Source organism: Lissotriton vulgaris, chromosome 2_1 (genome assembly GCF_964263255.1).
Source record: "Lissotriton vulgaris chromosome 2_1, aLisVul1.2, whole genome shotgun sequence".
NCBI classification, from domain to species: Eukaryota; Metazoa; Chordata; class Amphibia; order Caudata; family Salamandridae; genus Lissotriton; species Lissotriton vulgaris.
Genome location: NC_141687.1, coordinates 676,810,997 through 676,820,964, shown reverse-complemented (window position 1 = coordinate 676,820,964; position 9,968 = coordinate 676,810,997). Strand labels below are relative to the sequence as shown.

The 9,968-nt window shown below is 42.8% G+C and overlaps 1 pseudogene; it reads left to right on the top strand.

Moving 5' to 3' along the window:
* The first annotated feature begins 1,850 nt into the window (after positions 1-1,850).
* On the top strand, positions 1,851-2,494 carry LOC147730966 (rho GDP-dissociation inhibitor 1 pseudogene; annotated as a pseudogene).
* Positions 2,495-9,968: the final 7,474 nt, after the last annotated feature.

Here is a 9,968-nt window from a genome sequence, read left to right as displayed (position 1 = left end):
CAAGAGTAGGGCATGTCTTCTGCTTTACACAGAACTCTTCCCTGGTAGGACCCCGTTCTTGCAGCCAATGGATCAGCTCAAGCAAGTATCCGAGTTTCACCAACTCTTCCCCTGTAGGTATTTGACATTCCCCCGCAGGTTAAGCCTTCTCCCAGACTATGGGAATTTTAGCTGTGGGTTTACCACATCCCCTGCCCCTCCTCTTCATGGCAGACACATGGGCCGCTGTTTCAGGCTTCAGGTAATCTTGACTACCCTGGGCTGGCATTGACCATGTGGTTTGGCACACACACAAAGGCAATCCCAACATGTCCAAGTGGGACCTATATTCAACGTCCCTCCAGGACGTGTGTTCCAGGTCATTCCCAGAGAGCTCAGTTGACACCCCTTATATTCCAGTCTTGTCCCAAACTCCACCAGTTAGACTCCTGACAGGATGAGGTCCTTGGGAAGAGAATTTGTTGGTTTGCTAATAACTTTGGTGCCCATTTGGTGAATATTCATGAAACTTTCCCAAAAAATGTTGATCTTCCACAGCTCCTTGCTGGAAAGGTTTGGGATGATCCGTGAAGCTGTGACTAAGAAAAAAGGGCAAACTAAATTTCCCCAAGCATTTTCCATAGCCTTTTTTGGAACTGGATACCTTGAAAACTGCTGAGCGGAATTACATCAAATTTAACAGGAAGCTAGGTCTTGGTAAGGAAAGAGTTTTCAATCGTTTTTGAGAAACTAAGGTCCAAATATATTTGTGTATTTGGAATGTTAGGTTCAAAAGACTCTTGCAGGACTCCTGTGAGCTCAACTTAAAAAAATAGAGTATTCTAGGAGTGGTAGAATTTGTAGACTGCTGTATCTGGTAGATGTGCACAACATGCAGGACTACTAATTTTTCTGTAGTGGTAGTCATTCTCAAATATGTATATATCTTATGGTGATGTCTGCATAAATAAAGCTTGCAATGTGCAAAAAAAATGCCAACAATAACATGAGAAAAAAACTTTAAGGTATCCTCCCTTTATAAGTCAACACAGAAACTTATGCTAAGTCGTATAGGGAGTAGTTATCTTATCCATGTATTTTTTTTTGTCTAAACGAGGCCATTAGTGTATGACCATTTCATCTATAACAGGATGAATCTGAAATTGGGAAGTGCCGAAGTGAATATGATGTGAACATATCAAGGAATAGTTTGGCTTATTAAAGTCTTAAAAAGGTTGAACACCCCACTTGTTATAAAGTATTACAAAAGTCTTCTCACAAGTATAAATGAGATGCATAGTATGATATGATGAACTAAGGATTTACATGGATTTCAAGATCTATCAAAGCACTTGAATGAGTATTTATTTGGGGCATATTATTGTATTGGTGATAGCTCTGAAGGAGTTTACTCTTTCTATAGAACACACAGAGGTGGAGTGATATGGCATGAAACTACTTAAAATCAACTTGTTAGACCATCTTAGTGATCCATGAAAGTGTTTGAGATATATGTATTTTGGACTGTCTATATACCACAAGTCCTAATTGTAGCAGATGAATTAAAGTTTTAACATCAGTTGACCCTAAGGAAAGTGGTGCTAAAGAAATATAATCCACCAAAACATGTTTTGACGTCTTCTTTTGTTGGGTCGGCTGGCCATGACTCAGTATTGTGGAAAAAATGTACATCATATTCTCTTCTTGATTTGTGATAACGCATTTTCTTGGACCATTTTGTTTAGTTTTATGGAGTGGTTGAGATGTGATTGATTGGGCAATATGAGATTATGTGTGAGTGGGTTTCATGATAAAGGTAAAACTGAACAATATAGATTCCTGTGGGAGGCAGCGAGTACGCGAGTGGGAACCTGAGAAATACGTTCAGAAATGGCAGAACACAAGCCCACCGCAGAGCAGCATGCACAGACTGCAGCCGAGAACGAGGATGACGAACATTCTGTTAACTACCGACCACCTGCTCAGAAAAGCATTCAAGAGATTCAGGAGCTCGACATGGATGATGAGAGCCTTCGCAAATACAAAGAGGCTCTCTTGGGTCCTGTGCCAGACACAATAGATCCGAACTCCCCTGATGTGTTGGTGACAAGACTCCCCCTTGTATGCAGTGAAGCTCCAGGTCCATTGGAACTTGACCTTACAGGAGACCTAGAGAGCTTTAAAAAACAGTCATTCCTGCTGAAGGAGGGTAAGAATACAGGATACAAATCTGCTTCAAGGTGCAAAAGGAGATTGTATCTGGTTTGAAGTTTCTGCAGCAGACCTATAGGAAAGGGATTAAAGTGGACAAGACAACATACATGGTTGGCAGTTACAGGCCACGCCTGGAAGAGTACGATTACCTGACCCCCATAGAAGAAGCACCGAAGGGCATGTTGGCCAGGGGCAGCTACAACAATAAATCCTGTTTTACAGATGATGACAAAACAGACCATCTTTCTTGGGAGTGGAACCTGAACATCTGCAAGGACTGGAAAAACTGAATTTTCCAGCTGCCAACAAGGGGTAAGAGCGTACAAGAAATGTAGCAGTCCTCCAGGAACCCCTCCCTAACAGGTCCTGAATTTCCCATCTAGACCCCATCCCATTTAGTGCCGATATCCTCGGACTCTATTCCAGACTATCCCAAGTGTTGACATTCCTCACAAGTATTAATGGCGTATGTTATTTTAAGCCCCCCTCCCACCGTTGTTCACTCTTGCTAATGCTGTACCAAGCTCAACTGACAAGTAATGCCTATCCTCTGCACCAAACTGCTTACGAGTGCCGTTGTCCCTCACTCTGAATCCAGTTCCTGCAAAGTACAAATTTATTCCTTCCTCTCCAAGTTCTGCCCTTACCACGGTCTTATTTTCCCATCTATATTCCAAGCTCTACGATGTCATCCTTGCTAGTGCCTCTTTCCCAAGCCCATGGCGCTCAGATTCTTTTCCTTGCTTCCCCTTTCCACAGATGAAAGCAGCAGATTTTTTTTCTTCCAGATACCTAAAACTTAAATAAATTATTTACTGGCGGAACCTTCCCTCCCCCAACTTTAAACTATGTCTTGTTCCCCCCCCCTGCTGATTCTGCTGCGGCTTTGTCCATATGCTGTTTGAGGGATATGCTGAATCCCCTAGGAATTCATCTGGTTTTGAGGTGTTTTAGTCCCAAGCCTTTTTGTATTTTGCTTAGCTTCTCACTGATTGTTAATGGGAAGGACTGAGAATAGTGCACAGCAGCCTTTTTTCCTCTCAAATCACCTCCCTTCCTTGAATATTGAATACTTATCAGAATATTGTGTTATGGGGAGCTGCCTCTTCATCTGATTCGAATTTTTTTTTACTCTTGCACATTACATAATCTCTGCATTGTTCCTAGTGATACTATCTGTTCATCCTTTGCTTTTTGTGTTACCGTGTTGCCTTAATTCTTTGCTCCTGGGAAGGGAATTGTGCAAAAAACTGAAATTGTCTGCATACATTTTCTAAATGTCCAGTATTCACAATTGGCCAGTACTATCTGCAAAAGTGTCTTAGTGGTGGCTGAAAGTCACATCTCAAAATTGCAATTCCTACAGGGCCTATAAAGCTTCACTTTTATTAAAAAGGGCCTCTTCGTTGTAGACTCTATAGTTGAGATGAGGAATCTGGGTGCTCCATATTAATTGAATAGTAAGTTAACAAGATGGAACATGTAGAATATGGAGGAGGGGGCATAGTTTATTGTTTGGTGGCTTTACTGTTTGCCCTGAAAGTGAATCATGGTGGCTCTTCTCTTTTGAGGGGGGCAGTATTTAGACTTAAACCAATGCTTATTAAGTCCATATCAGACATGGCGGCTTGTAGGGATCATTGGCTTAATCCTTTCTGAGAAATTGTGGGATAACCTTGTCTTGGTGCCTCTCACCAGTGTTGCCTTGGTGTGAACTCCTAGTCTGTTTTACAGCTGAGCCTGAGAACTGTGTTTTTTAGTATACGTCTCTTGATTACCAATGGCATGTACCAAGTGTAGGTGTTGGGCTGAATATCTTAAGGTATTTATCGCTAAAGGTCTGGATAAAGACCTTGAATGCTTGGTGGTCTTTTTTTCAATCCTGTGGTTATTCCAACAGTATCTATGATCCGCAGTTTGTGGCATCAACACTCATGCTCAGGTGACTGTATACAACCCACTAAACTCTCTTGTATTTCGTATGGATCCTAGTGCCATTTTTTCAATTCTTTCCCTGAAGTAGCACTTTGTTATGCCAAATCAGCGTCCGATCTAAAAGCTTTATAGCTTTGCTGTGACTGGTTCAGTTTGTGTAAGACTGCCTTGTATGTCAGCTTGGTTAGTGACCGAGATTGCGGCACTGCAGGAAGGATCCTACATGCTGATGTCAATGATGCTCAAAGATCTTCAAGCCTTTCTGCCAGATTTTGATCTTACTGCCTTTGATATAAATCCTGTTTTAACGTTGTCACGTCAGGTATTGCTTGTGGTAGGAAGACTGCTGCTTCTTAGCAGTTTGAGAACTCTCTTGTGAGACTTCAGAATTGCAGATGATTGTAAAAGGCTGTGATCAGAAAAGACTAGACCTAGAATACCCTTAAAATGTATGTTTCTGGGGATCTCTGGAATCAAATAAGAGGTGTTCTAAGCCGGAAAACCCCATGTGAAGGTTGACCATGCTACCCAGATCATGGCTTGCCACAGGTAGCTATATATAACCGTCTTGCATGACCTTTTTTCTGCCTTTGATATATTGTGCCTAGCCTCTCTATTTATTGCCTTGTTGATAAAATTGAATCATCGTCACTCGGTAGTGGAGAATGACAGAGGAATCTTCCACAGCCAGCTGGTGGCAAGGGCATGCCATGCCGCCTTTAGCCCAGAGTTCATCTTCATTTGCGAGTCCTTCATCTGTGCTGTCAGCACTTTATGGCGGCTCAGGATGGAATTTAATGATTGCACTTATTTAAACTGGGACCAAACATATGTTTGAGGGTTTATAGCATTTTTCTCGCCCCAGCTCTCATCCTCGTCCATGCATAGATCTATAATTTTTTATTTTTTTTGGTTGGTTTCTCTGTAAAGTCTACCAGAACTGGTATTGTATATTGGACAATATATTTTCCTTCAATTTTATGTCCATGAAATAAATATTCCAACTAGCAATAAAAAAAAAAAAACCTGAACAATATAAGGGATATTTATATACTTTATGAAGTGACAAAAGAAAAATTTGAAATGATAAAAAGAAAATGGTGTCAAATAACATGGAACATTGATAGATTATTTCTTTATAGAAGCAATACTGGTTCACCAGGAGTTTAGGTGATATGCTTATGGTATAATTAACGCCTCTACAGTGGCGACCGAAATGGCTCACAGGTTGGGTCGCGATTGCGGGAGGTAGCTAAAAATATTGTTTTAAATAACTTAACTTTCCACCAGGTCAAAGGACCCGCGTCTTTAGTCCTGCTCCTGCTCTCCTGCTTCTGACAGGAAGCAGGCAGCCAGGCTCCCTCCCCTAAGCCATTCACAACACTGCAGTGCAGTGTTGTGATTGGTCTGAGTGCCATGACACGGCACTCAGCCAGGTGAGTAGGGGTGGGCATGTTCTCCATGAAGGGGAATGTGCTCATGACTGGTTTCGGTGCCCCAATAGGGCCTAACAAACAGTCATTGTGCAATTAGAAGTGGGTAAACCACCTCCTCTCCCGCCCGGCTCCGTGAGCAGAGCCGCGACGCCCACCCGCCCACCTGCAAAGGAAATTTAAAAGGATAATTACTTAGCGTTATTATAATTTTATATTTTCCTTTTGATTGCTCGAAAGCAGTGGGGCGACGCTCCTCCATCATTGCAGAGAAGCCACCACTGCACCTCCCTCAAAGTTAAAGTGTGATATGGGGTTGCCCCCTGTAGTATTGATGATTTAGGAAAGAAACAGCATCCCCTTTGCCATTCCATTCCCACCCACACTTGGGCAGTGGCAACGATCAATGGTTTGTGACTGAAACCGACTTTTAAAAGGGCTTTTGAAGTCCATTCATGGTTGCAAACCCTGTGATTTTGGAAATTGAATTGTTTGTGATGACATAAGGGCTATACGACTCAGGCCCCCAGTATCCTTTAGCTACCACACAAGAGGTTTGTACGAGGTATGCCCTTGTGTGAATTAATTAAACAAGTCAAACCACATTACATGCTGAAAGCCTAATTTTTGTTGAATTTAATGAACGTTAAATTACATTTCGGAAAACTTGATTTACAATTTGTCACATCTCGAGTATTACCACATCCTTTGACCTTAGCGCTGTGGTAATAAATGTGTGAAACTCTGTTGATAGGATACTTGTATTCCTTGCCACTTGTTCGAGAGAACTGCAAATACACACATCTTAACAAATCCCTTTTGATGTAGACTTCCAAATAAGCATTGCATTCAGACACGTGTGCTTTTTGTAAAAACATTTTATTTGGTGGTATGACCAATATGTGTTAGTTTGGGCCTTTTAAGTGGAAATTTCATTCAAATGTGTTTTTTAAATTGCACTACAGGTTCTGGTGCTGGCATCTTATTGCATGAAAGCAATAAAAATGTCAGTTGCTTCAGAGAGAATTCTTCATGACCAGCGGTTGCCACATATTAAAATGTAGCAAATAAAGTAGCAAATACACCAGCTCGCAGTGGGACAGAGCCCTAACCCTGCACTTTGCACAGCGGTCACATCACACCCTAGTCTTATTCACAGCAAGCGATAATATAATGTACTCTTGTATTCAGGCAAGACCAAAGCCACTGAAGCATTAAATCAGTTATTTCCTCCCAGCTCTCTTTTGATTGAAAGAACAGCTTCGGGTCTAAAAGCGAAGGCACTAACTTGTCACTCACTGAAGCAATTTACCTTTTTTCAGTGTGAATAGTAATTGTTTTAAAAATTGGAAGCAGTCGCTAATGTGACCAACTCTTTCAATTTTTTTAATGGTCTAAATTGCCTTTGGCGACCGATAGCATCTTCGCCTTCTCATTTTATTCAAGTTGGCCCTCCCTGATCTTTATACGACATTAATTCAATCAGCACTAGAAAGAAGTGCGTCTATTCATGAAAAAGGACAGCGCAGAGGAAACGGCGTAACGTAGTGCACTGAATATTCCGACTTTCTTGTGCTTTTAAACGTCCTTCAGTCAGGAAAACAGGGGGCATATTAAAAAAGCAATAGCGATAATTATCGCTATTGCTTGGTTGGAGACAAAAATTTACCGCTGAGCTGCGGCGATTTTTACCGCAAATAAACCTTGGTATTACCAAGGTTTATCGCAAATGCGATAAAAATCGCCGCAATGCAGGAATATCGCTGAAAAGTCAGCGATATTCATGCATTACCGAGCTAATGCTCTTAGCCATGTTATCCACTTCCCATTGGATAACCTGGCTAAGAACTGCTCAGGTGCAGGTGTTAGCTTTTGGAGATATTCGCGCTTAGCGCGAATATCTCCAAAAGTTGGTAATAGGAGATAGCGATGTTAGCGACTGTTTCCAGTCTCTAACATCTTGGCACGCCCACTTTGCATGTCATTAGTGATAAATATCACTGACATGCAAAGTGGGGCCCAAGATGGTCGCTATCTCCTACTAGCTGTCGCTAACTGGTGTTAGCGACAGCTAGGTAATAGGGAGATAATTTTATCTCCGCTTTCTTGGCTTTTAAAGCCAAGAAAGCGGAGATAAACCCCCTTGATAATATGCCCCCAAATCTTTAAAGATTTTTTTTTAAATATATCTTTTGAAACAATTAAACATTCTGCAATGAAAAAGTGAAATCAACATATAGAATTACAGACAGATAACAGTGAATTAATTTGAGCTGGTGATTTCCAGTGCTGGGCACCAGCACTTAATTATCTATTCAGGTACTTAAGACAGTCTGTGTTGTCTAATTTAGAGAGCTGCACAGCAACAGTTGTGGATTAACTCAATATGCGTTAATAACAACTGCCACCCAAGCTATTCTTTTAGCTTTGGGAGCTTAGAATATATTAAAATGTCACACTTGTAGGTGTATGATGATTTACAGCTGTGTTGGTACTGTCATGGGTTGTGCTGGCAGAGGCAGTGGGAAGTGCAAGCAGCAGACGCCTCCTGACCCCCGTAATATTCATGTATGGCACTCCAAAACAACCAGCCCCTGCTTTCAACTGCTATGCAGTGTCAGAGAAGAAATGGGGGAGCCATACACTCCATGGCCTCTATTATGAATCCCTTTTCCCAAAGGTTACAAAAATAAAAACTTTACTGCCATCCTTGATCAACCTCCACCACCTTTCCTGCTTTCTTCCCCATACTGCAGCTGTGCTTTCTGCTTTCAGTCAAAGCAGACAAGCAGAGCTGGCAGACAGGTCCTCAGGGAGGCCTGTCAACCTGGCCTGGAACGCGTTTATGACATCACAACAGTGGTTAACCAGTTTTGGTATCAACTGTTGCTATGCCAAAGCAGTGAGTCATGAGAATAAGAAACTGAAATAAACAATAGTGGCTCTCCATGATAGATAGATTTTTATTTGCATAGTTAATTAAAACCATTGAAATACAAAAGAATTTCAATTTAAAAGCAGAATTGTACATGCATAAAACTACTGTCATCACATTTCTTGTATTTATAAATTATTACTAAAAGGATTGCTCAACTCTGGCGGGTGAAGCTGTAGGGTATGTAGTCGCTTGTTATAGCTGCAATTCTGGCATTTTCTGCTCGCATAGCCTCAGATAATTTACTAAGCAGCAATACAGTTGTGGATCGCTGGATGCGAAGCATGTCAGTACTACTTGCCTCCTTGTGCATACCCCTCATAAGTTAATTGTCGTTTTAACAGTTGTTTCCGTTCTTTTAAAAGTTCTTTCAGGAGCATAGTATATGCAGCAGGTCTTCTGTCGCTAATCAACATACGCGCAATGTGGAACCTTCTTTCTCCCTTAGCCAAGGTGGTAATTTCTGTATACATGGGAGCAAGGCGAGCCTATATTTCATAAAGCTGATCTTCTGTTTTTTTGCGTACCCCAGGATAAAATAATTTTGTGATGTTGGCTTCGCATAGGAGTTTAGAGTCTTCCATCCATGGGACCTTTTTGATAAGGCAGCCGGTGCACAGACATAATATCAAGTCCAAAATATCGTTTGGACATAATATTGTGTATTTAATATAGACTGGACAAAATATCGACAGGACAGAATATAGACAACAAAAATATCGTTTTTAAGGTAAGTGAAGTAATATCGACAGTATAAAATATAGATAGTTAAAGGGGCTCCTTTGTCAGTGGTACTTTGGGGACTGAAACTGTACCAGCCTTTGCACCAGCTCTTGTTGACCCTAACGGGACCAGCGCCCTGCACCGCGAGTCCTCCCGCCACCGCTCCTTTCACTCTAGCGGCCGCCGAGTGGAGGACTCGCTTTCCCGTGACCACCTGCGGCGGCGCACCCTGACGCCGTCACTGGAGCGCCCGGAGGCGCATTTAAAACACTGTCACCCCCGGCGGAAGCGGGCTCCTTTGTCAGTGGTACTTTGGGGACTGAAACTGTACTAGCCTTTGCACCAGCTCTTGTTGACCCTAACGGGACCAGCGCCCTGCACCGCGAGTCCTCCCGCCACCGCTCCTTTCACTCTAGCGGCCGCCGAGCGGAGGACTCGCTTTCCTGTGACCACCTGCGGCGGCGCACCCTGACGCCGTCACTGGAGCGGCCGGAGGCGCATTTAAAACACTGTCACCCCCGGCGGAAGCGGGCTCCTTTGTCAGTGGTACTTTGGGGACTGAAACTGTATCAGCCTTTGCACCAGCTCTTGTTGACCCTAACGGGACCAGCGCCCTGCACCGCGAGTCCCCCCGCCGCCGCTCCTTTCACTCTAGCGGCTGCCGGGCGGAGGACTCGATTTCCCGTGACCACCTGCGGCGGCGCACCCTGACGCCGTCACTGGAGCGCCCGGAGGCGCATTTAAAACAC